This window comes from Dermochelys coriacea, chromosome 12 (assembly GCF_009764565.3).
Source record: "Dermochelys coriacea isolate rDerCor1 chromosome 12, rDerCor1.pri.v4, whole genome shotgun sequence".
NCBI classification, from domain to species: Eukaryota; Metazoa; Chordata; order Testudines; family Dermochelyidae; genus Dermochelys; species Dermochelys coriacea.
The window spans coordinates 45,703-68,775 of NC_050079.1; the positions used below are offsets into that span (position 1 = coordinate 45,703).

A 23,073-nucleotide genomic window follows, 5' to 3' on the forward strand; every position below is an offset into this window, starting at 1 on the left:
CTTTTGACAAAAAAGTAAAACTACTTCCCCTTGTTTATTTTCCCTCCTATTGTTCTTGAAAAGTGCTGGAAATGGTCCACCTTGATTATCACTACAAAAGTTTCCCCTCCCCCCGCCACTGCCCCCCGCCCCCGCTCTCCCACTGGTAAAAGCTCATCTTTCCTGATCACTCTCCTTACAGTGTCTATGGTATCACCCATTCTTTCATTTTCTCTGTGTATATAAATCTCCCCATTATAGTTTCCACTTTTTGCATCCGATAAAGTAAGCTGTAGCTCACAAAAGCTTATGTTCTAATAAATTTGTTAGTCTCTAAGGTGCCACAAGTCCTCCTTTTCTTTTTAAGACTGGGCACTGTGATTATTTACCAGTTTCTAAGTGGCATTGAAGCACTAGGGTGCCCACAGCTGTGATGGCCGAGTGGTTAAGGTGCTGGAGTCAAAATCCAATAGGGTTCCCCTGCGCAGGTTTGAATCTTGCTCACAGCGAGGCCTGTGTTTTAGCCAGTCTCTAAGCCGGGCAATACTCTCTACAACCCCTGAGACACTCTCAATTCTCTCTCCACACCAAGTAAATCCTGTTCTGCTCCTTTCATAGAGATCCCTGGGACACCACCTCACTCTGTGCCCCTGAGGTGTCAGGCAAACTCTCAGCACCTGAAGCCTCTGCCACTCACCTAACGCTCCCTGCCCCATAGATCAGCCATAACCCTGGGTCTGTTCCTCCCTCTAGAGTGTGAAAGGAGCCGTCAGTGCAGCCAGAGGTGCCGACTCCATGGGTGCTAGAGGGCTGCAGCACCAACGGAAACAAAACAGTAGCTGCTCAGCACCCACTGGCAGCCAGCTCCCCCCAGCACCTCCCACCTGCTATCAGGCCTGTCCCACAAGCTCCTCCTCTTCAGCACCTCCCGCCTGCCACTGATCCAGTGTGCAGGAGGAAGAAATAGGACAGGGTTGGGTTTGGGGCAGAGGTCAAGCAAGCCCCAGGAAGTCTCAAAGTCAGCACCTCTGAGTACAGAAGCCTTCCCTGAGTCTCAGCTACCAGGATCCCTGCCACAGAGCAGGGTGCACAAGTCTCAGCCTCCCTTTCCCACACATGGCTCTGGACACCACCAGGAATGATTTGGCTCCTGGCACACAAGAGCTGAGTACCTGGGCAGGGGCTTGAACCCTGGTTCAGCACATTAAGAGCCTGATGAACTATGGACTGAGCTGGCCAGGCTTGCTGAGAGCCCCTCCCCGTCCTCCTTTTCTCCACGGCCTCTGCCAATTCCTTCTTCTCTTCCTCCCTCCTGCACCTCACGGTCAATAAATCTCTGCACCTAGAGAGCCGGCCACCCGCTGCACCCCAATCCCCCATGTCTAAGCTGCCCTGCACCTGGCTCCATCCAGTTCTAGAGCCCCAACCACGGCAGCCATCCCATGCAAAACTGGACTCCAGTGGGCAGGAGTCAGCCAGTAGGAGGTAAACAAGTCGCTCTTGTGTAGCCGGAGACAGGAGCACTTTGAGCTCCAAGGATTTACCACAACGTCCCACTGAGATTTGAACTCAGATTGCAGGATTCAGAGTCCTGAGTGCTGACCATTACACCATGGGACCAGCTTCTGCTGCCTTCATTGGCCATCAGTGACCCTCACAGGGCTGGCTTGTGTAAGGGGACTGTTGGTCCTTTACTAAAATTTTGTGGGCCCACACAGGTATAAAGAAAAACCACACACACAGGCAGTGTTTGAGTGTCATAGACAAGAGGGTATTCACAAAGGTGGTTTCAGAAGCAAAGATTGAGGGGGGTCAGGGGGTGAAGAATCACAGAATGTGCCATGCTCTGGGCTCTGCTTGACCCCTCTTGACACAGGTGGCGGGTGGATAGCAGAGGATTGGTGGATTTCGATGTGTGAAATCTGCCCTGCACTCGGTAAAGTGAGGGACCTCGGTGTCTTCTGAGCTGGAATTGTATTTTCCACAGGGCAAAATGATTGTCAGAAGCCATTTGCTTTAAAAATAAGCAGTGCTCCAGGTAAGTTTGAATTCACAACCTCAGCATTATTCCACACAGGACTGCTCTATAAGTACTATGGGCTAACTAACCCATTGCACCAGTGGAACCCCTAGTTAGGGACTTGACTCCTTGTTCCATGGATGTATGTATGGATGAGGGGGTTGCATTAGCTAAAACAAATCCACATTAAATGCTGCAGGACGGCAGCAACAGAGCTGGGGAGCCTCCTTCTACATGATCGAGCTGGTTCCCACCTTCCACTGCTGAGGGGATGGTTGGTGCTTTGAGGCCACAGGGGCTGGAACTTCTCCTGGGTGAGGTTAACGAGACTCTGAAGAAGTGAAGGGAAGTCTTTTCTATTTGTAGGCTCACTGGTCCCCTGTTGGGGCGATGCAGAGGCAAGCCCCCATATGGGTGTCACCGAGAGGTGGGTCCCATGGAGTGTGTGTGGGAGAGGGGTAGGGTAGGGTAGGGTTGGGCTCCAGGGGAAAAGGTTGGGTGTGACAGTGTGTGGGGGAGGGTGTGTTTCTTAGGATATAAATGAAGGCAAACACAGGGGTAGTGACAGTGAAACCCCCAGTCTGAGTCTTATGACCCTGTGTGGTGCTGCCGTCCACCTTCCTCTCCTGTGGTCTCAGCTTTCATTGAATCCAGCATTTCTTCACCTGTCATCATCCCAGAGGTGTTGCACATGCCTCAAATACAGAGTGTCCCTCTTGGAGAGCGGAGGACTGGAGCGGATTTCAGCTGCTGGACAGCTCTGCTGGGTTTTCTACATTCACATAGGGAAATGCTGAGTGTTTACATTCATTTCAAGCATCCCCCATTCAGCAAACTCCTGAACACACTGGAGATGGGTCTGGAAATCGATTTTCATTTGAAAAAGTTTTTAAAGGGAAGCACTTGGATTTGAACTAGAAACCCATTGCCCTGCTAGCAAATAGTCAACCAGTGAGCTACACTCTCAACAAAGGATTCCCAGAGCAGGAACAGTTTTTAACCTGGGGGTTAAGTGAACTTTATCTCTCTACAAATACCACAGCTTACAAAATCCCCACACCCGCTCTGTGTCGCCAGAGCACAACAACTTTCCTTGGAGCACACACTGCTCCCCAGCTCTGTGCCCTTTGATCTCTCCAGCATTGCTCCAATCCCTTAAAGCAGGGTCTCAAACTCAGTTTACCTTAGAGGCAGTGTCAATCCTCAAATTCTCCCAGTGGGCCAATAATGTCCCTCATGCTGCCCAGAACCCGCTCCCCAAAACTCCACCCCCAAAAAACTATGCCCCCCCACCTGCCAAAGGCTCTGGGAGGGAGTTTGGGTGGGAGAAGAGGTCTGGGGTAGGTGAATGGGTGCAGGCTCTGGAAGGGAGTTTGGGTGCAGAAAGGGTGAGAGGTTGGGCTCTGGGAGGGAGTTTGGTTCGGGTAGGGGGTCTGGGATGCAGGCGCTGGGATGGAGTTTGGGTCCTGGGTGGAGGCTCTGGACTGGGGCGGGGGTGGAGATGCAGGAGGAGGGGGAGGGGGTGCAGGCTCTGGGAGGGAATTGGTGGCTGGGTGGTGTGGAGGAAGGCGGTGCAGGATCTGGGAGGGAGTTTGGGGGCTGGGGGGATGTGGTGCAGGCTCTGGGAGATAGTTGGGGTGAGAGGGGGGTATGTGGGGTGGGAATGCAGATTTGGGGGGTGGTCAGAGGTGTGGTGCTTACCTGGGGCTCCAAGGCAGGGGGGGCCTCCGCCCCCTGTTGCCCCCAGGCACCACCCCCACAGCATTCCATTGGCCACAGGGGCACTCAGGGAGGGCCGCAAATGGCCTGGAGGCTGGGAGTTTGAGACCCTGGATATAAATGCTTCAGCGTCGTAGTTCACCAAGTCCAAAAGTAAGCATCTCTTCAAATCCAAGGGAGTGGAGTTCAGTCAAAAAATGATCCCGGTCAAAAAATGATCTCCCGCCTTCAGTTCAGAGACAGCCTGAATTGTTCCTTACCCCGCCAGCGCTGGTTTGAGTAAATAAAGTTTAGGAGATGGTTATTAAGCTTGCAAAAATATGCCAAAGATCCCTCTGCATAACACTGGAAGGTGAAATAGGAACAGAGACAAACCTTGTCAGCAAAGGCTAATTTCACAAACGATCCTCAAAAATGTTTCTAATTCCCATCTGTCCTCCACAAGAGCTCTGTGCAGTTTAACTGTTCTGCAGCCAGCTGCCCATTAGAAATGCTTCTGTGGGACATTCCCAGACCTGGACATTAATGAAGGACAGAATTTGAACAGCAAACCTGGCTCCCCGCACCAGGTGGGATTGGAGTGTTTTGTACCTGATACTTGGTTTTTTTCAGTAGTACAGACCCTCCCGTGCCCAGCCAGCCAATGAACTTGCGGAAAAGGTTGCAGAAAACAGAGAGCGTAAAAACAAGGAAATAAGAGGCCATTCATCAGGCAAGGTGGCCTAGTAGTTAAAGCAATAGTCTACTCAACTGTTGCCATTCTTGAGCTGTCTGATATAAAATACTGGTTCTCCCCTTCAGTTCCAATGGATCTGCTAGAAACCCCCCCAGGTCCCTGCTCACCCCAGTAGGAGCAAGATGAGAAACCCCCAGTGGGCGCTGAGCTTAGCCCCAGGCTGCTGTCTCAGAGGTGGGGGATTGATGGTTTGCTGCTGAGGAGGGAGACAGGACAGCCCTCTGGGCTCTGCTACAAGCATCTGCCCAGCCCAGGCTGTCCGCTGGCCTCAGCTGCTGCCCCTCTGTGCTCTGGAGCAGGGTTTCCATCACCATTTTTTTGGTGGCCTCAGAGTGCAGCCACCAACTTTTGCTGGTGGCAACTGTGGAAATTTTTCCAAGCCGGAGCCCCACTGCCCCGGGGTCGAAGCCTGAAGCCATAACCCATGGGCTGAAGACCAGAGCCCTCTGCTGAAGCCCTGTGGTTGGAGCTGGGGAGGGCTGGAGGTGGGTAGGTTAAAGCCCAGAGCCCTGGGGCTGATACGAGGGAGAGATGGAGGGGCCCTGAAACCCCAAGCCCACTTCTGGAGCCCTGGCAAGCTGGAGCCCAAAGTCTTCCCCCAGAGCCTCTCAGCCCCCTGGTAGGTGAGTTGGGAACTCACCAGCTGCCTGCAGAATTGAAGCTTCCTACCCCATCAAGAACACCCCCAGCCCCACATGCCTGCAGATGCACTGCCCGGAGCCCCAAGGGGCTGGGCAGTACATGACGCTGATCCCCTGCTGGTAACGCCAGCAAACACCAAGGCAGTGCATCCAGGAGCAACAGCTGGACGCTGCAGGGAGGGGCTGCTGCTTTCCCCGCACCTACATCTCTACCCAGGAGGCTGTCCTGGATGTAGAAAAATCCACAAATTTGAGCTATGCTGCTCTAGATTCAAAATGCCACGGCCTCAGTGGAGCAGAGGCTGGGGCAGGGCAGAGGCCTCGGTTGGGCTGGGAAGATGCTGGAAGTTCTGGTGTCCAGAGAACTGGCCTGACTCACTTCTCAGCAGCAAACAAGTCAATTCCACGTCCCCTCCCCAGAAAAATCAGCCTGGAGCTAAGGGCAGTACTGGCGGGGGTGGGCTGGGGGGTTCCCTTTAGTTCCCAGTGAGGGATGAGGGAACCCAGGGCGTCTCTAGAAGAACTTTTGGAGCTGACCTTGGGAAAACGCCTTTAAGAACAGCCAGCTCAAGTTGAAACTGACTTTTTTAAAAACTTTTTTATAACACTAACTAACCCTTGAACCCTAGTGTTACCCCCCATAAAATGGCTTCAGCCTTGTATTTTACCCAGGGTAAAACTAAACATCCCTTCAAACACAAAGGAGAGGAGATCAATCCCTTTTCAGAGTTAATGCACATGAAAGAACCATGTTATGTTTCATCCCTTATGCCCTGGTCCCATCGCCTTTCCCTCCTCTCCATTACAAGTTGTGGTATTTTGCACAGAAACTTTATTTCCTCAGTTAGACCTGGGAACAAGGGCTGCCTGCTCCACGGTACCAGATAAACACCTTTAATAGGAGACAGCGTCCCTGACACAAATCATCTCCCACCTTCAGTTCAGTGACACCTGAATGTTCCTTATCCCGGCAGAGCCCATGGATTGAAAGCAGCAAAATCAAACTCCTCTGTACGGAGCAGGAACGCTCGGCTCTTTCTTCCTGCAGCTGCTGTTAGTCCGTGAAACAATAATGCTGGAACGCAAGGCTGAGTTCACGCACCAGCCCCCTGAGACATTTCAGTGCCCCAGAGAAAACTTGACCCCTCTTATTGGGTCTGAGTGGCTGGAGATTTGAATGGGAAAGGGACTGTGTGAATTGTCAAAGTTGGAAATGAACAGTCTACAGCAATGTCATTAACACAAACACACTCTCATCGTGCTCTAGCCAGACGGGAAATGGGCAGGAATTCTCGCTGTTCAGACTTGACACAGGTGCACAACGACAAAGCAGTGAGTGTGCTGGGGGAGCCGGTCTGGGCAAAAAACGGGACGTGAGAACTCACAGAGCACAGAACTATAACGTCGTGAGAAAACCTGAAAAGTCAGTTAAGGCGATGGACTGGAAATCCATTGGGGACCCCCTGTGCAGGTTCGAATCCTGCCGACTACGGAAGCGTTAGCGTGATCTCATTGTTGCAGTGTCAGTGTCTGAGCACCCACAGGGCCAACAGGAGCCAGATCTGGTCTCACTCTTAGGGCTTGTCTCTACATAACGGTGGGTCGATTCAGTAGGTCTAGTGAAGACCTTTTAAATCAACCCCCGATTGCTCTCCCATCGACCTCGGTACTCCACCGGAACGAGAAGCATAGGGTAAGTCATAAGAGAAACTCTCCCGTCCACCCAGCACAGAACAGACACCACAATAAGCCGATCTAAGCTACATCAACTCCAGCTATGTTATTCATGTAGCTGGAGTTGCGTAACTTAGGTTGACTGAGCCCCGTAGTGTCGTCCTGCCCGTAGGCTGTCTGCACCTTAAACACGGCTGGAGCACGTTGGAGTAGACAGTTACTACAGTGATCGGAGGCATTTTCCCATTGCTGTAGTAGCCAGGTTGAGAGAAGAATTCTTCCCTCCACCTAGCGCTATCCACGCCAGGACTCGGTCAGCTGAACTACATCTCCCCTTCCCTTCCTGTCACCCGCTTGTCTCCTCCGTTGCCCCTTCCCCTCCCTTTGCCTGCCTGTCTCCTGGGATGCCCCTTCCTCTGCCATCACCTGCCTGTCTCCTGCAGCCTCTGCACAGCCACGTAGTGGGGGAACCTCGCGACAAGTGCAGACTGGGCAGCCTCTTCCATTGCAACACCATGGGCGTGGCATGAACCGCCATCTGGGGGAGACTAACCTCCAGCCCCGCCTCTGCCATCCGAGGCCCCGTCCCTTCCGCAAACCCTGCTAGAGTCCAGAGACCCCCCGCCCAGTGCAGCAGCCAGCTCCCACCAGAGGTTTGTGCCCCCAGGCTTCCTCCCAGCCCCAGAGTGGGCTGTGCGGCCCCAGCCTCCCCAGCCCCAGAACATAGGAAAGGAATGTCAAGGGGAGCAGGGAAAGAGGAAGCAGGTCAGGCTTGCAGTGGGAGAATAGTCCCAGCTGGTTGGGGAGCATGTCCAAAGTAGAAAGGAAACAAGCATGGGGAGAGGTGGTGGTGACCAGGCAGTAGACTAGCCCGTAGATGGGAGCAGAGGGAGAAAGGCTGATGTTTCAGATTCCCAAGGGCTAAGTCCTCACTTTGGGGAAATGGTGTTTGCAAGGGGCTTGCTCCAATGGCAGGATGGGCGCTGGGGAGGGGATTTGTCAGAACTGACCAGACATCTGCTGGCTTTGGATCGTGGAGCTGAGAGGGGGACCACACACAGTGACTGGTGACATGGGGTGGCACTGGAGACGTGGCTATAGAAGGTCTGAATGAGGAAGGAGATAAATCTGTGAGGGGCTTCCCTGATCACTAGGAAAGTTCTGCTCACTGTGGACATTGATAAACCCACATGGTTAGAGCTCAATGAGAAGAAGTGGGGGCTGAGGGAGCTGTGTATGGCAATACAGATAATCATGTAGAGGTGTGTGATCAAAATGAAAAATATCTCTGAGATTCTGTACCGGGTACACTAAGGCACCAATGGCCCTGCCACACCAGGCCCATGCTCGGAGCCCACAATGACGACATGGGGGCCCATAAATATGCTTGGTGCTGGAGCCCACAAAAGGTTAATCTGTCCTGAAATTCAGATGCTGGGGGCTGGGGGCCCTGGTTGAAGACCCAGCAGAGTGGCGCAGCGGCAGTGTGCTGGGCCCATAACCCAGAGGTCGATGGATCGAAACCATCCTCTGCTAGGGATGTGTTTGTTTCCTTTTGCTCTGGGCCTTCAAGTGAGGCGGTGACCAGCAGACCCCCAAGAGCCTCGGCCATGAGGCCAGAGGTGGCTGAGGCGGGGGCCTGCCAGGTCCCCGGCCCCTCTGGCTGCCTGGGCTGAAGGCAAGACTGCGTGTGGGCTCCTGTCCCGGCTTGAGGCAGCCGTGCTTCCTCGTCCCCTTCTCCCACCCGCACCGGCAGGCGGCTGCTGCAGGAGAACACGATTGTGGCTCTCGGGATGCTGGGCAGCTCTGGGCAGCCCTGTGTGGCTGTCGGGGGAAAGAGCCAAAGCTCCCAACTCGACCTGCCATTGACTTGCAGGGTCTGCACTCTGTAGGCCGGGGCAGGCCAGGCTGCGGCCGGGACTCAGGCGGGGGCAGCATGGCCGCGCTTCCCTGACGGGCATGAGATACTCCAAGAGCTTTGTGCAGCCAACAAGGAAGTGAGAGGGAGGCGTCTTCAGCCGGCGCATCTCGTCCGTTTCTCCCTTTCCGCTTGGGGGAGGCAGGAAGGGAGCAAAATGTTCCTGGCTGAAGGGTTTGTGCTCAACCTTGAGGATTAAGCCCGAGCACCTGGAATGGCTGTTGGGAGATGGGTTTCTGACTCGCATCCAGTGCACTCTTCGGGCAACCAGCTGAACCTCCTGAGGCCAAGAGGAACAGTTTTGAGGTGGCAAAAAGGCCTCAAAAAGGAGCTTTTGAGGCTCCCAGGATGTCTTGAGGAGGAAGGAAGTAGGCCAGGCGTAGCGCCCTTCCTGGGTGGGCTTCACCCACCAGCCTTTCGGTTAATATCGGAATGCACTGACCCCTTGCACAGAGAGACACCTAGACACTGGTGTGCTGTTACCAAAGCTGCTGCCTAGCAGCCTGCTCGTGTGGGGCAGAGTGCTGGGGTGCGGGAGGGAGTGCGGGGTGCAGGCTCTGGGAGGGAGCTTGGTGCAGGAGGTGGCTCCAGGCTGGGGGAGAGTGTCAGGGTGTAGGAGGGGCTTTTCGGTGTTGGCTCGGGGGGGCGGAATTTGGGTGCAGGAGGAGTTCCGGGCTGGGGCAGAGTGTTTGGGTGCAGGGTCTGGAGGGAGCTATGGGCTGGGGTTTGGGGTGCAGGCTCCGGCTGGGAGGTGCTTACCACAGGCGGCTCCCACTCAGCAGCTGGCTTCTGGCAAATCTGTTCATGCGGCCCCTGGGAGGGAGGGGGCAGCAGGTCTCCATGTGCTGCCTGCACCTGCAAGCGCCACCACTACAGCTCCCATTGGCTGCTTCCAAGGCAATGGGAGCTGCGGGGACAGTTCTGGGGGTGGGGGCAGCGCATGGAGCTGCCTAACCCCCCCTTTCCCCACGGGCCACAGACATGTGCCAGCAGCCAGCCGGCTCTGGGAGGGGCCCGGGGCCAGGGCAGGCAGCCTCTGAGCCCCGCTGTGATGCCGGACTTTTAGCGGCCCAGAGATCACGATCGACTGACCGAGGCTCCAGGATTGACCAGTCGATCGCAATTGACGGGTGGTGACCACTGTTATAGGGAGTAAACTGAAATGGCCACGCGATGGTGCCAGAGGCTAAGAAATGAAAAGCCCCAAGATTCCTCACTCCTCATTGACTCTGAACAGGGGTTTATTTCAAATCCCTTTAGTTCTGCGACTGGTAAAATATAAGGACCAAGCGAATTCAAGAGTTGTGACACTGGGGTTGTGGATGCTGTAACCGTATCTCAGACTGAATAATGATTTTAGATCTGGTTCTTGGCAGCTTCCCAAAAGCAAACCCAATTGGTTCTTCCCTACAATTGGTGATCCTGGGCAGCAGGGGATCCCCTTCATCTGCTGGGGAACCTCTCTGGGTCCCACTGTCAGTTCTCCTCGATTTTCCAGCATTTCAGGTGCTTCTGACCCCTTGAGGAGGTTTTCCTTGCAAGGTCTGTGTGTGAATCTTTGTGTGTAGGAAGCAAAGAGTATGGGACCGTCACTGAGCTGAAGGATGGAAATGGTTGGTTGAGAGAGATGGGGGAGAATAAAATAGTCCCAGAAGCAGAGGTGCTGGAACGGGCGGGGGAGGGAGTGGGGCCTGGCCCCCAACTTTTAAATGTGGGGGGGACTATGCCCTCCAAGTCTTTACCAGCCCTAAGGACAAGGGACTGCAGGGGATGGTGGAGAGGAGCAAGCGGAGGGCAGGGTCTTAGGGAGATGGGGCGATGTGGGGTTGGGATCTTGGGGGGAGGGTGGTGGCTCAGGGGGAAGGGGTGGGCCACAGTTTTTGTGCCTGTGCCCCCACACTTCTAGGGGGCTTCCGCAGCTTCTGCCCACAAAAATGACAAAACATTAGCAGGCTATTGTTTTAACTACTCAATGACTTTGTGAGTTGGGCTTGTTGTGACTTAACTGTTTTTAAGGTCTCTTCTGTCTGTAACCTTTTCCCTGTTCATTGGCTGTCTGAGGATGGTGCGGGGATGGTTTGGCTTTTGAAAAATCTTTCTCTGTGGTATTATAAAGGAATAAGTGACAGGAAGAACATCCCCCCCCCTTCTTGGTGCAGGGAGCCGGGTTTCCTGCTCAAATTCTGTATTTCACCAGTTTCAGAGTAGCAGCCGTGTTAGTCTGTATTCGCAAAAAGAAAAGGAGTACTTGTGGCACCTTAGAGACTAACAAATTTATTAGAGCATAAGCTTTCGTGAGTGAGCTGTAGCTCACGAAAGCTTATGCTCTAATAAATTTGTTAGTCTCTAAGGTGCCACAAGTACTCCTTTTCTTTTTGTATTTCACCAATGTCCAGGTCTGGGAATGTCCAACACGGGCAATTCTAATGGGTAGATGGATGTAGGGCACTTAACCTGTACAGACGTCCTATGACGGTGTGGGGGGGAATTAAAATATTTTGAGGATCTTTGGGGAAAAGAGACTTTACTGACAAGGTTTGTCTCTGTTCCTGTTTCACGTTGTGGTGTTTTGTCGAGAATTTACTGTTAATTTTTATATTAATAAAACTCTAAACATTATTTAATCAATCGTAAACATTGAATGAACTGAAGTTTATGACATTCTGGGAAGGGCAGAGATAGCAAATTGGGGGAATTCAATGGTGGGTGGGTGGTTTACGCTCCCATCTCAGTGCAGGGAGTGAAATACTCAGGCAATGTCTGTACTACACAATTATGTCAATGGAACTGACACAGTTATTACATTGCTTGGGTGTGTGCAAACTTGGCTCCTTGTGTCAGCAACGCGCATACTCGGTCATGTGCCACGAGATCCAGCTAGGTCAGGACTGTCCTGGGCTCTGTGCGGGGAGGGCTCAGCTGGGAGAAGGGGCAGACTAGGGGAGTTTGTCTCTGATATATAAGGGCTTTGTCAGTAGGAAGCTGTAGGTCACATGCTTGGTTCACAGTGGGGTTTGAGCTGGGGAGCAGCATCAGGGGAGCAATGTGTGTGTGTGTTTGTGTGTGTGTTGGGGAGGGGGGTTCACTTGGTAAAAATGAACCTGCCAAACCTCTCCCACTGCTGGAACAAAAGCCTCTCATTTATCTCCACCCCTCCCACGGCACTGAGAGACCCCCTCACTCCCATGGAGATTTTTAATTGTTCTAACCTGTCCTTGGCCTTGTCCAAACAGTTTTCCCAGGCAAATTATCAAGGACATTTCAAATGAGAAAAACAAACCAAACCAAATGCAAAGCACAGAAACCCCCCCCCCACACACACACAATTTGGGTCTGAATTTTTCGACTGAAATTTGGAGACAATAAAACTCATCCCTCTGTTGGCCAGAACCCAAAGCTAGACCTCCCCCGGTCTCTGTGACTTCTGCTACCAAAACACCAATGTGCTAACGCCTCTTGTGAGACATTTTCCTGCACAATATTGCTGCTATTCCAGTTATTAACTCCAGGAAACATTTTCCTGAGCCTGGTTCTTTGTGTCACTGGTTTCTCTAGCACAGCTCAGTCCCTAAGCACAGACAGCCTCATTCACATCATGCTTCAAGTTGAGAATCATTTGCCATTCCTGCTCTGTGGGAGGGGAGACTTTTAAAAGCCCTCCCTGTGCGACTGCACATGGCCAAGCAAAGAGAACAAACCCCAAATGCCCTCTGTGCTTTCGGAGCCAGGTTTGCTGTGGGAATTCTGTATTTCAGATGACGTCAAGCCTGGGCATTGCGATTATTTACCAGTTTCTGTGGCATTGAAGCACTAGGGTGCTCGCAGCTGTGATGGCCGAGTGGTTAAGGCATTGGAGTCGAAATCCAGTGGGGTTCCCCTGCACAGGTTCGAATCCTGCTCGCAGCGAGGCCTGTGTTTTAGCCAGTCTCTAAGCCGGGCAATACTCTCTACACCCCCTGAGAGGCTCTCAATTCTCTCCCCACCCCAAGTAAATCCTGTTCTGCTCCTTTCATAGAGATCCCTGGGACACCACCTCACTCTATGCCCCTGAGGTGTCAGGCAAACTCTCAGCACCTGAAGCTCTGCCACTCACCTAACGCTCCCTGCCCCATAGATCAGCCATAACCCTGGGTCTGTTCCTCCCTCTAGAGTGTGAAAGGAGCCGTCAGTGCAGCCAGAGGTGCCGACTCCCTGGGTGCTACAGGGCTGCAGCACCAACAGAAACAAAAAAGCAGGTGCTCAGCACCCACTGGCAGCCAGCTGCCCACCCCAGCACCTCCCACCTGCTAGCAGACCTGGCCCACAAGCTCCTCCTCTTCTCCTTCAGCTTCTCCCTCCTGCCAGTGATCAGATGTGCGGGAGCAGTGGGGAGAGGAAGAAATAGGGCGGCATGGCAAGAGACTTGGCAGGGGTCAAGCAACCCCCAGGAAATCTCAAAGTCAGCACCTCTGAGTACAGAAGCCTTCCTTGAGTCTGAGCTACCAGGATCCCTGCCACAGATCAGGGTGCACAAGTCTCAGCCTCCCTTTCCCACACGTGGCTCTGGACACCACCAGGAATGATTTGGCTCCTGGCACACAAGAGCTGAGTGCCTTGACAGGGGCTTGAACCTGGACCCTTCCCTTAAGAGCCTGATGCTTAATGGACTGAGCTGGCCAGGCTTCCTGAGATCCTCTCCCTGTCCTCCCTTTCTCCATGGCCACTGCCTATTCCTCCTCCTCTTCCTGCCTCCTGCACCTCAGGGTCAATAAATCTCTGCACCTAGACAGCCGGTCCGTCCCCTGCACCCCAATCCCCCATCCCTAAGCCTCCCTGCCAAAGTCCTGCACCTGGATCCATAGAATTAAGACTCATGTCTCACTGGGGACTCCACTTCTTGTGCCCAGAGAGTCTCTGCCCGCCCCTCAGTAGCTGAGCCCACAAACACAGTGTTCACCTTTTCCAAGGAAGTGCTTGGAAAGGCTTTTCTCATGTGGTCTAATGGATAAGGCGTCTGACTTCCAATCAGGCAGTTGAGGGCTCAAGTCCCTTTGCAGTTGGACTTGTGCAGTTTTCCCTTTGTGCTGAAAGTCCTGCTTTCTTCAGGACTGAAACCTCTTCTTGGCCACTCAGGCCAATGCTCTGCCTTCAGCTAGAGCCCTGGGAAGGTGTTGGGGGTTGGGCATCACAAATGCGAGGGCGTGAGCCCAGGTGCGTCCAGTCTAGCTGTCAGCTGTTCCTTTCCCACTCTGAACTCAAGGGTACAGACCTGGGGACCCTCATGAAAGACCCCCTACGCTTATTCTTATCAGCTTAGGATAAAAACTTCCCCAAGATACAAACTTTGCCTTGTTTTTGAATGGTATTCTGCCACCACCAAGCGTTTTAAACAAAGAACAGGGAAAGAGCCCACTTGGAGACATCTTCCCCCAAAATATCCCCCCAAGCCCTATATACCCCCTTTCCTGGGGAGGTTTGAGAACAATATCCTAACCAGTTGGTTACAAAATGTCGCTGTTAGCAGGCTGGCTTGCAGCACAACTGAGACAGTTGCTGGTAAAAGCATTTTATTTCTGATTATACAGTCATATATATACGATAGTTGTTTATCCTTTTACAATTCATGATCCAATGTTCTAATCTTAGTGTTTCATTATTCTGCTGTGCTGGAAACTAGAAGTCGCTTCTCATGCTATTAGCTTTGTAGTGTAGCCAAATTCCCAACGTTTATAATCTTGTTTACTTCGTTACTCATGACCCGTGGGGTAGCTTTATGCTCTGCCAAATTCTGATATCTTCCATTGACAAATTCTTCCTTAGAACATTTGATAGTCTCCATCTCCCACACCTCCCCCTTTTTGTTTTTTTTAAAGGCAGCAGAAACCATGCGAGATATAGCCCAACGCATACATTGGATTATACAAGGACCACATAAGCAAAAAATACAAATACAAAATCCCATTATTATTATAATATGCAACAACGAAGTTAGCCAGCCGGGTCATCCAAATTTAGACAACTAATCCCATAAGGGATTGGATTCCTTTGTTAATTTATGAAGATTTTGTTCTAACCGTGCTAGTAATTCATGGATGGAATGAGAATGGTCAGACAAATTAAAACAGCACATACCTTCAAAATCCTCACATCCATGCCCATGGGCTAACAGCAAAAAATTAATTGCAGCACGATTTTGTAATACCGCATGACGAATACTATCTACATCCATTAGTAAAGCAGTTAATATTTCTGAAGTTAAATTAAATTTCTTTATACTCCAACAAGCCAATTTCTCTAAATCAACTAAACTCTTTACACTAACGACACCAGGGGCAAGAAATGCCGCAAATATTTTTGAAGGAGTATCCCAAAAGGTTATTGTATCCTTACAATCAGGAGTAAAGTCCTCCAAAGCTCGCTTAGGGCAATTGTTTTGGTGTTTAATCCTATTACGGTTAGGTGCATACAGTGTCAAGCGGCCTAAATAACATGGCCCTCCCATGGGAAAACTAGGGATACCCTGCCATGCGCGATTTCCGCAAATAAGAAAGGTCCCTGGTGGTAATGCCTTTGCTGATCCATTATTCCATATACTCTTTTGTGGCAATTGTAAGCCTAGGTTGGCCCCTCCTTGCTGACAATAATTTCCCGCCACAAAGGAGGCAATTGGCGTAATATTTTGCATATTAGAAAACATAGAAGCATTCATTTTCCACCCATATTGAGAATACAATACATGGAATTGTCCACCTAATTCAATGCACCCCATTGAATGATTATGAGTATCGTTTATTGTTGCGGGTAAGGATCCTAATAATGTGAGTTCTTGGGGTGGGTTAAGCAGTGATTGATTTAATAAATTTATTAGCGTTCTTTGCAATAAACTCCAAGCAACCCCCGAGCACTGTTGCCCTGGTGTCCCATTATATAATCGATAACAAGTATTATTAATATTAGTATCATTAAAATCACTTGAGCAAAGGACACTATCATTGCTAACGTACCCTCGATATCCATTTAAATCTATACTCGGATAACGTATAAGGCACGTACTAAAAGGGTCCGTGGGTGTTGCCATAGATAAACAAAATGAAGATTGCCCTGTCTGATTCGCCCAGGTGACCCATACGTTCTGACGGGGATCAATGCGTGTAAGCAGAGAAGAGACTAGCCATAGCGGCCATAGGATTATCCATAGAAGCAGTAGTTTCATCCTTCGTTGATTCTGTAATACAGGGCCGGACCCACTTTGCAGGTATCCACCGAGGACCTGCGTCAAGGGAGACACAAGCATAACCCCGACCCCAGGTTAATAACGGTACCGGTCCTTTCCACTGTTGAGAGGCATAATCAAACCACTTTACCTTTAGTTTTTCTTGCTCCTTTTCCATCCCTGTTCCCCCTGAATGCTTTTGTATTGGAACATTATTACTGTTATCAACAGCGTTAATAGGTTGGAGCCAGTTCAATACATATATAGCCTTCGCTAGTCGCCCAGCGGGAGTCTGCAGTATAGCATCCTCCCCACATCGTGATTGCTTATCTAACATTCCTTTTAAAGTAGCATGAGTGCGCTCAACAATGGCCTGGCCTGTAGAGTTCCCCGGCTCCCCTGTTTTATGGTTTACTCCCCACAATTGCAAAAAGGCTTGCATACGCCTAGCAATATACCCAGCTCCATTGTTTGTTTTTATTGTTTTTGGCACACCTAGCGCTGCAAAACATGCCTGCCAATGTTTGATTACATCCTTACTACTGGTGGAAGCATGGGGCGTGGCCCAAATAGCCCCAGAGAAAGTATCTATAGATACATGAACATATTTCTGTTTTCCAAACGGATTATATTGAGTAACATCTGATTGCCATAATATTAATGCTTCTAAGCCTCGGGGATTGACCCCAATAGGAAAAGCAGGGGCTAGTTTATTGCATTCTGAGCATGAGGCCACAATACTCCGGGTCTGAGATATGGGTAGGGAAAATTGTCGAGTAAGAGCTCTTGCCGACTGATGGAAGAACTCATGAGATAGATGGGCTTGCTCAAATTGATTCGGTACCACCACGGATCCTACTAGAGTGTCTGCTTCCTCATTCCCTATACTTAAGTATCCCGGTAGGCCCGTGTGGCTTTTTAAATGCCCCACAAAATATCTGTCCCTTCTCCCATCAAGTCGATGCCAAAGACGCAATAGTATTTGTTGTAATCTAGGGTTGTGAATTCTTCCAAGCATCGCTCTCTCCAACTTATTCACCAAGCCCACAGCATACTTGGAATCACTTATAACATTGAGTGGTTCTTTGCTCCAATTTTCAAAGGCCATAAGTATGGCCAAAAGTTCTAATATCTGCACTGATCCTTCACTAATAATCTTTTTATGGGCCCAAACACATCCATCCCACCATACCATCCCCGCGGTTCCCGTGCGTCCCGCCGCATCAGTGAACACCGTTATTCCTTTTACCGGTCTTTCCTGCTTCATAAGGTGTCTTTCTAGTTGCAGAGGGGAGGAAAAGAGACGGTGGGGCGGGTGGTGACAGCTCAGTTGGCCTTGATAATCAGCTAAGGCAATGGCGAACATAGTATCATGCATCAACAACTGTGTAATAACCATTTTGGAAAAGGGTAACAAAATCTGGTGCGGATCAGTCCCTGTCATGGTAGTTACTCTTTTTCGTGCTTGCATTATTAACATAGCTATAGCTTCAACTCTGGAAGTCACTGTCCGTATATTTTTACAGGGTGGAAATATCCATTCTAACCCTATTAACGAATCTCTATCCTTTTCATCCCATTGAAATAACAATGCTTCCAATACTGAATCCAAACTAAAAACTGCTACCACAAAGGGCAGATTTTCTTTGTATCTGCCCGAATAACCATTTCCAACCTTTTGACCAATTTGTTGTAATGCCTCCCGCTGTTGTACTGATAATTGTCGTTTATCCCCGGGACTTCTCCCCCCTTGTAAAAGAGGAAGGAGAGGGGATATATCATGATTTGTGATACCACAAAGTGGGCGGAGCCACTGAAGTTCACCCAGTAATTTCTGAGCATCATATAGTGTCTGGACATGAGGTGAAAATGTTAAATGTTGAGGACGTACCATACAATCAGTAACCCGAAGGCCCAAATATAAAAAGGGAGGTTGGGTTTGAACCTTTTCCGGGGCCACTATAAGACCTGCTTGTGCTAATTGGGAAGTAATCAATGCAATAACAGAGGGTTCAAAGGCTGTAGGAGCCGCAAACAAAAGATCATCCATATAATGATATATTTTCCAGTGGGGATACCTTGTTCAAATAGGGTGAATAGCCCATGCAACAAAAAGTTGACAGATTGTGGGTGAATTTTTCATTCCTTGAGGCAAAACCTTCCATTGGTATCGAAGGGCAGGAGCCTCATGGTTTAGTGTCGGGACAGAGAAGGCAAAGCGTTCTCTGTCTTTTGGGTGCAAAGGAATAGTAAAATAACAATCCTTTAAGTCAATAATAAGTAATGGCCATTCAGATGGGAGCATAGACGGGGCAGGTAGGCCAGGTTGTAAGGAGCCCATATAGACTATGATGGCGTTAATGGCACGTAAGTCCTGCAATAAATGCCATTTCCCTGATTTTTTAAGAATAGTGAATACAGGCGTATTCCATGGACTAACGGAGGGTTCCAGATGGCCGAGATTTACTTGTTCAGCCACCAACTCCATTAACGTGGCAAGCTTAATTGTTGGCAGTGGCCACTGAGCAACCCAGATCGGCTCATCAGAACGCCAGGATAATGCAAGGCTTGGCCGCTCCTCAGTGGCCGCTACTAGAAAGGCGGAGAGCTAATCGTGACTCCCCACTGACTTAAACAATCTCTCCCCAATAACCAAATAGTTGTATCAACAAGATAAGGGCGAACCGACCCCATCAATGTATGGTCAGTGACATCAGTAATGTTAATAAAGAATTCACTCAACATAGGATTACGTTGCCCACCGATACCCTGAAGGGGTGTGGTTACTGGCTGCAGTGGCCATGCCGATGGCCATGCATGCAGGGGCAACACCGTAACATCCGCTCCTGTATCAATAAGAACTTGGTGCTCAAAGGAAAAGCCATCTTGGCCTCTGAATTGAACTACACGCGTAGGACGGTCCCTTCCGATTGATAGAACAAATGCCGTCGTCAGTGGCGTAGAGTCTGAGGACCCAAACCCACTGGTCCCTCTCACCTGAGGGAATGCAGAGGGAACAGTCGCACAGAAAGGTATTAGCTGTGCAATTTTCGTTCCGGCCATAATTGTAATGGGCGGGCAAAGTGCCCGTACCATAATCCCTATGTTCCCTGTGTAATCAGCATCAATCAGCCCAGGAAGCACAAAGAGCCCCCTAAGGGAAGAAGATGATGTGCCAATCAATAACGCACTTAGCCCATGCCCCAGCGGTCCAGAGGCCACAGAAGGGACAAGTTTTACCTCATCATTCTCTAATGTAAAGTCGGTGGCGGTGGCCAAATCAACTCCGGACTGCTGGCGGTTGCCCCGCGGAGGCCATCCAAGCAGCCGGAGTATTGTTTGTCCTCACGCCCTACCGGTTGGCGCTCCGCGAGGCGTTTCCCGCCCCCTGCAATGGGGTTCCATCCTTCTTAAACCGAGAGCGCCATTCCGTGGCCCTGTGGCCGAATTTTTCACATCGATTACAGGTCCCAGGAAAAGGGGCAGGGGGTGAGCCGCTTCGCGTTTGTGCCCTTTTCTTTGGGCAGTTTCGTTTTAAATGACCCATCATACCACATTGATAACACGCCCCCTCCCTTCCCTTTCGCCAATTCGGCTTGGAGGTGTTCAAGGCTACCGCCAAGGCGCGTGCATGAATCTTTGCCTTATCCTCCTCCTCCACCAAGGGGGCATGAGTGCAGGCTTCAATCATATCGACTAGGGAGGCTGATTTTGGCAAAGTCACCAAAATCTTCTTACACGTGGGATTAGCATTTTGAAGAGCTAAATCTAATCCTAGCGCCGATCGGGCTTCTGGTGTTAAATTAGGGGCCCTATCCAATGCCGTTCTTAGACGATCCAAGAAGAGGGCAAAGGATTCGCCCATACCCTGCGTGATTTTTAAATATGGGGGTGAAGGGGTGCCCAAATCAGGGAGCTCCTTAAATGCCTCCAATGCTAGAAGTTGAGACTGTTGTAATATTTGGGGTACCAATCGCGCCTGTACCTGAGGATCTTCAAATCGCCCCTCTCCCAACAGCATGTCTAACGTTGCTGCCTGGAGAGGGTCGCCCTGGGGGTTTTCTAAATTAGTCACTACCGCATGCTCAGCCTTCTTTTTCCACGAATCTTTCCATAACAATTTCTGTGTGGGTGTTAATAGCATGTCAGCAAATTTTTGTGCATCAAAAGGACACATAGCCTGCCCCGAAAACATTTGCTCCAATAATGCTTGTACATAAGGATTTTTTAGCCCATATGCCATAATAGCCTTTTGGGCTTCCCTTATTAGTTTCCAATCTAACGGTACCCATGTTCTAGCCCTGGTCTGTGATACTAAAACTGGGAACGTAGCTGGCATAGCATCCAAGAATTCCCCTTCAATAATAGCATCCTTTATCAACCCATGCCACCTCTTAATCGGATCAGGGGATCCTTCTCTCCTTTCTCCCTCTGTTCTCCAAATCACCCCTCTCCCTCTGTCCCCTTGTTCTCGTTTGACCGGAGAGTACTCAGGCGGCGGAGGCTTTGCCTTTGGTCGGACAGGTCGCGTAATAGGATTCAAAAGTTTACGGTAGTCTTCCTCTGCTGTTGTAGTCAAGGCTCCTTCCGATGTGAGATGTTCCGTACAGTCATAATATCCGCATAATTTGCAAACATGAGGCCACTGCGAAGGATCTGGTATGCCTTGATCCCGTAGCTGTTTCAATAACTGTGACTGTGATGATCCCGCTGGTCTACCCTCCTTTCGATCCAGTTCATCCATTATCTGCTGAGCCTTACTGCCCTCCTTGTACAAACGGCAAATTATTTGTTCCTGCGTCAGGTCACCAAATTCTCCCCCTTCAGGCAAATCAGTAATCCGAACCGGTGCAACAGGGGCCGACGGTAAAACCGAAGGATGCTCCACCGAAGAATATAGCCTGGATTTCTCAGGCACAGAAACAACCTTGCCCTGGGGAGATTGTCCCTCTGAAACCGATTGATCCACTGCCATTGGTCCTTCATTACCGGAGCAATCGGCATCTCCAGGTAGTGGCACTTCACCAGCCTCTGGGGGTGCCAAGGGGATCGTGGGTGTTGTTTTCCCAAAAAAGTCTCGCACCCCGGCCGGGAACACCCCTTTACAGGGCGACCCAAGCGCCTCACGTAGTGCGATACGGGCTCCAGTCTGAGCCTCCGCACTTCTAACGGCTCGATGAACTATTCGCCAGGTAGGGCTTAACGCAATAGCCTCTTTATTCCCAACACCCACTGAATCCCATATGTCCTCCCCCAACGCCTTCCATACCGTAAAATCAAATACATTCTTTGCAGTAACCAAAAAACCCCGTCGCCTTCCCCACCGAAGCAGTTTTTGAAGAGCTTCCGGGGAAAATTTTTCTTCCTGGTTACTGAGCAGATTGCTTAAGACCTTGAATACGGCCTGCTCATCTGCAGATGCTGCGACTCCCATTATGAGAGATGTCCCCCGCCGCTCACCTTTAATAGTGGGGAGCTCCCTCGCCTCAATTGGGCGTCCCGGTTCCTCCATTAAATTGAGGATACTGGCAGCGGCGGTCCCTGCTGTTTCTTACTCCGGACGTGGTGCCGAACTCACGGAATTCCTATCACGTCGGGGTCACCATTTGTCGCTGTTAGCAGGCTGGCTTGCAGCACAACTGAGACAGTTGCTGGTAAAAGCATTTTATTTCTGATTATACAGTCATATATATATGATAGTTGTTTATCCTTTTACAATTCATTATCCAATGTTCTTATCTTAGTGTTTCATTATTCTGCTGTGCTGGAAACTAGAAGTCGCTTCTCATGCTATTAGCTTTGTAGTGTAGCAAAATTCCCAACGTTTATAATCTTGTTTACTTCATTACTCATGACCCGTGGGGTAGCTTTATGCTCTGCCAAATTCTGATATCTTCCATTGACAAATTCTTCCTTAGAACATTTGATAGTCTCCATCTCCCACAACAAAATCATCAAAGACCCAAACCCCTGGATCTTGGAGCAATGGAATAATCAGTCAGGTCCTTAAAAAAAGGATTTTATTAAAAAAAGAAAGGTAAAAATCATCTCTGTAAAATCAGGATAGAAAATACTTTACAGGATATTCAGATTCAAAACACAGAGGATCCTCATCTGGGGCAAAACCTTAAAGTTACAAAAAACAGGAATAAACCTCCCTCTTAACACAGGGAAAATTCACATAAAACAAAAGATAAACCAATCCCCCTTGCCTGGTTTACCTATACAGGTTGTAATATTGGAGACCTGGATTAGGATGGGTTGGAGAAGATGCATTTCTGTCTGGCCTCTCTCAGTCCCATGAGAGAACAACTCGTAAACAAACAGCACAAAACAAAAGTGTGCACAAAGGTGGTTTGGGGAGCAAAGATTGAGGAGGAGTCATGGGGTGAAGAATCACAGGATGGGCAGAGCTCTGGGCTCCGCTTTACCCCTCCTGACACAGGCGGCTGGTGGAGAGCGGAGCCTTGTAGATGTTTGGAATCTGCCTTGCACTGGTAAAGGAAGGGACCTTGGTGTCTGCTGGGTTGGGATTGTATTTTCCGCAGGGCAAAATGATTAGCAGAAGCCACTCACTTAAAGAAATCTGTTGCTCCGCTTGAGGTTTGAACTCAACCTAAACATCACGCTACACAGCGCTGCTCTCTAGGTACTGTGGGCTAACCCATTGCACCGCTGGAGCCCACAGTTAGTCCCCGCTCTCATTCTTCCATGGATGGATTGGGGGCGAGGGGGTTGCATTACCTAAAACAAATCCATATGAAAGGCTGCAGGACAGCAGCAGCAGAGGTGGGGAGCCTCCTTCTATGTGATCGAGCTGGTTCCCACCTTCCACTGCTGAGGGGACGGTTGGTGCTTTGAGCCCACCTGGGGCTGGAACTTCTCCTGGGTGAGGTTAACGAGACTCTGAAGAAGCGAAGGGAAATCTTTTCTATTCCGGCCGATCTCCATCTGTCTCAGTGGCCCTTCAGGCTCTCTGCTCCCCTGTTGGGGCGATGCAGAGGCAAGTCCTGACCTGGGTGACTCAGAGAGAGGCTGTGTCTCATGTCGTGTGTGTGGGAGAGGGGTAGGGTAGGGTTGGGCTCCAGGGGAAAAGGTTGGGTGTGACAGTGTGTGGGGGAGGGTGTGTTTCTTAGGATATAAATGAAGGCAAACACAGGGGTAGTGACAGTGAAGCCCCGGGTCTGAGTGTTA

At 50.4% G+C, this 23,073-nt stretch overlaps 3 non-coding genes across 3 annotated transcripts; 2 read left to right on the plus strand and 1 right to left on the minus strand.

Moving 5' to 3' along the window:
- The first annotated feature begins 406 nt into the window (after nucleotides 1–406).
- TRNAL-CAA lies at nucleotides 407–488 on the plus strand. The gene has a single exon. It is a non-coding gene; the product is annotated as a tRNA-Leu (tRNA).
- A 1,039-nt stretch (nucleotides 489–1,527) lies between these two features.
- Nucleotides 1,528–1,599, minus strand: TRNAQ-CUG. Its single transcript has one exon. It is a non-coding gene; the product is annotated as a tRNA-Gln (tRNA).
- Nucleotides 1,600–12,511: 10,912 nt separating this feature from the next.
- TRNAS-CGA lies at nucleotides 12,512–12,593 on the plus strand. The gene has a single exon. It is a non-coding gene; the product is annotated as a tRNA-Ser (tRNA).
- The last annotated feature ends 10,480 nt before the right edge of the window (nucleotides 12,594–23,073 follow it).